Raw genomic sequence first — 3,645 nt, 5'->3', positions numbered from 1 at the left:
CGGCGGCCGGTGCCTGTCCGCGGCGCATCGCGGTGGCCACCAGCATGCCCAGTTGCCCAGTTGCCTGGTTCCCCAGTTCGCGGGCTGGCCGCACGGTGGGGCGGCTGGCCCAGGCCTGGCTCCGGCGAGCAGCCGCCTCCCGGCCGTGGCTGTGCCCAGCAGATGGCTCTTTCCAACCACATAACGCTCGGGCAAGCCCTCCCTTTACTCCCGGGATCCCAAGGTCAGCATTTCCACGTCTTTTGTTCCTCTTATGAATAATGCCAGTGGCATACTAGAAGATCAGGAAAACGTAATTACGATGCAGAAAGCACTGCTTTCCAGAGCGTAATAGCTTTAGCCGGGATGTAACACACTTTAGTTTAATGAGTACTTGTCACAGTATTACACAGATAAACGGAGTTATATTTATTGGACTAAAATCACATCTCAGTTCTGCTTGAGTAAATCTGAAATAGCTCAGCTGTAGCCAACGGAGATAGTGCAGATGGGAATGACAGGGGAATTTGGCCCATTGTTAAAATATCTTCATGGACAAACAATGTAGGAAAATTGAACTATGACCAGGTTCCTTCGTTATGGGCTAAACTGACTCTAAATTGAACCCTCTTAAGTCAGTGAAGTTACACGGGTGTGAAGGAGAGAGCACACAGAAGCCAGCCTTGTTTGAACTACTTGATCCAAAAGGAATCATCGTGCATCTTATTAACAAATGCAAATTTATTTGCAAAAGAACATTATCTATATATATATAGATAGATAGATAGATAGATATATCAAAATTGGAGATGGGCTTAAACCTCTAAGAGACCCACTTCAAAGCTCCTCAACTTATTGGAAAGTTCAGACTGAATCAGGCTTTTGTGGTACAATCGTCATCTTTTTTAACAGGCTTAAACTGGAATTCCAAACCTGAATTCACCAAAACGTGGAGGAACACTTAGTACCATAATGTATCCTAAAAGCAAACCTGTTTATAATCTTTCTGAATCCCAGAAGCTTACATCTTATTACAGAACTGTATTTGATAACTCTGACTTACTGATTTTAGAAAAGCTGTATTTACTGGTGCAAAACTTTCCAAATGTAGAGATTTTGTACTTGAATTGGAAAAACTTTCCAAGATGCACAGATTTACTCTGACTCATTGAATTGTAAGCCTACAAGACTGGAGCTTGACATGATTTCATAACAGGCCTTCTTTAAATTTGCTGCCATTTCTGCTGATAGTTCAGGTCAGCATTTGAAAGGATGAGCAAAACATGAAAGAAAAGGTATCCTAAAAACATGTTTCAGAAAATTCCTTAAGACTTAATATATGTTGGGGCAATAGGAAGGAATACTATTCTCTAATTGTGTCCTTCTACTCTATTAATTTTGGGTTTATTCCTTTCCAACACCCAACCTAATCACAGTGGAGGTGCTCCTCACCTTGTAGCTCTACTAAACCTTTCCAGCTTCCAAAAGTTATACCACTTCTTTAATTTCCCAGGATATACCAGCTGGCACTAAGTGTACAAAAGCACAGTGTAACACTGAAGTTGAGCTGATAGGTTTTACATTCTACTGGCCATTGAAAACTGATCAATTCTTTTTTTTCTCATCTAAACCATTTCATACTTTCCCTTGAAATGTAGGAGGCTTATGAATTGCAAGAGTTACGCTGTATGAGTTACTCATGCTTTTACCCCTTCCAGGATGAAGTTGTCACCTGCTTCAATACTCCTCCAGAGCTATTTTTGGTATGCTCTGCTGGGCTCAGTTCCTCCTGGGGGTTCCTCTGAACCTCACTGTGCTGCCTTCCATGGGCTTCATGGCAGGTCCAGGAAAAACAGTGCTGCCTGAGAAATATGTTGTGCTCTGGGAACAGTGATCCAGCATAACTCATTTCATATTCTGAAACTATTCTTCTTGATTCTGCTGTGGTTTATTCAGATACTTAACATTTTCTGATCCACACTCTTGCTAGTAGTTGTTGCTTGGTAAGGACATAAATGCGGTCATGAGAAGAACTAAGCTGGTGATGGCTTAGCTTGAGTCCTTCCCTCTTGATAACAAACATAGTTCTAGCATCCTCCCATTTCAATAAAGTTGAGTAATAAAAGTTGCTGCCCTTCTCAGAAAGGAAAGAGATTTGGTGGAGCTGTCAGAAATGGGGACACTAAAGTGAGGGTCACAGGTTGTTATTTAGGCACATGAAAAAGTGGCCTGATGTGGAAAAAAAAAAAAAAAAAAAAAAAAATAAAAAAAAATTCTGCTGCATGGTTGAAACTTTGGTCCTAATCATTTCACTGGTGCAAAGCACATGCCAAGGTTTCAGGCAACAGAATTGCTCTGATCTTTTCCTACCCGCTTTGCAGAGCAGCAATTAGCAGCATAGTGGCATTAACAAGACAGTTTTACACGAGCTTTCAAAGTAGAAACATAAAGAATCCCTAAAAGACCAACTACTTGTAAAATGTGAGAGGGAAGCTCTAGGCCTGATTTTTCAGAGGTAGGTGCAAGGCTTTGCCCACAGGCAGCGTGACCTGCCACCCTCCACAATCACTGCACCTCCCTGGCTCCCCCAGGGAGGGGAATCCTCCTGTCCTCTGCTCTCGACCTTTGTGTTGCCTTTCTTGCAGAGGGACAGATGCTGCATGGCTCTGAGTGCCCTCTCATCCACATTTGCTGTAAACACCCAGAACACCTGTTTACTCTGACTCACCCACTCCTCATGCAGACTCTCCCTTTTTTTAACAGCAGACCTCACTCAGGTAGTATGTGCTGCTAATATCCTTTCAGAACCGTGTAATAACATGCCTTCTATCCAATTCCTAACATCCTTCAATCAGCTCAGCCAGTGGGCTAACTGCTTATGCTCCTGTGATTTATATAAGTGCAATTAATTTAAACTGCATCACTCGGGTGTTATGCTGGTGAAAATGCCCTGAGAGGGAGTACCTCACTGGTGAATCAGACCCTTTACTTTTAAGAAACATACAAAAGAACAGATCCCAAGCCAGTGAAAATCTGCATGGCTCCATTCATTTCAACACACAAACTTAAACCAGCTCAAGGTCTGAATCACAGCTCATGTAACAGACTATTTAGATACAGACTAATGCCCCACATCCTGAAATGCAATGCTTTCCCAGAGTTGGCAGGGGACAGGGACTTCTCAGATGGAATAGAGCTGAGAGAGGAGCAGGACCACAAATGCGATGTTTTAAAATGCTTTGTGGATTTCTTCATTTCTGTGGAGTTGAGGAAAGCAACAGTTTGTTTCTCTGCAAGCACTGCTCTCCCTTCTGGGAAGAGATGCCTCTGTTCCTCCACCCCAGCTGTGAAGCAGGTACCTGGGAAGTCCCTTTCCTTGCCACTTTCCCTTTCCTCCCCTAGCCTGGATGTGTTCCTTGAAGCTTGGAAATCCAGGTTACACCTTTCACTGGCAGATACCAGAGTTAAATGCTGAACAGTTGAATCTTTTTAATCAGTTCTTGAAAATGGCTAACCCTCTGCACTTGTTCTGGCATCCCCAAGATCGTCATGCAGCTTGACAAAGCACTTTACTTTTACATGTCTTAACAGAACCAGAAGGATTTTTTAATTTTTTCCTTCACATTTATTCCAACACCTGCTGAAAAAAAAAAAAAAAAAAAAAAA

Source organism: Athene cunicularia (assembly GCF_003259725.1).
Source record: "Athene cunicularia isolate RWA chromosome 2 unlocalized genomic scaffold, athCun1 chr2_part1, whole genome shotgun sequence".
In the NCBI taxonomy this organism is placed as follows: Eukaryota; Metazoa; Chordata; class Aves; order Strigiformes; family Strigidae; genus Athene; species Athene cunicularia.
The sequence above is the reverse complement of the archived record's forward strand: the minus strand, read 5'-3'. Positions refer to the sequence as shown.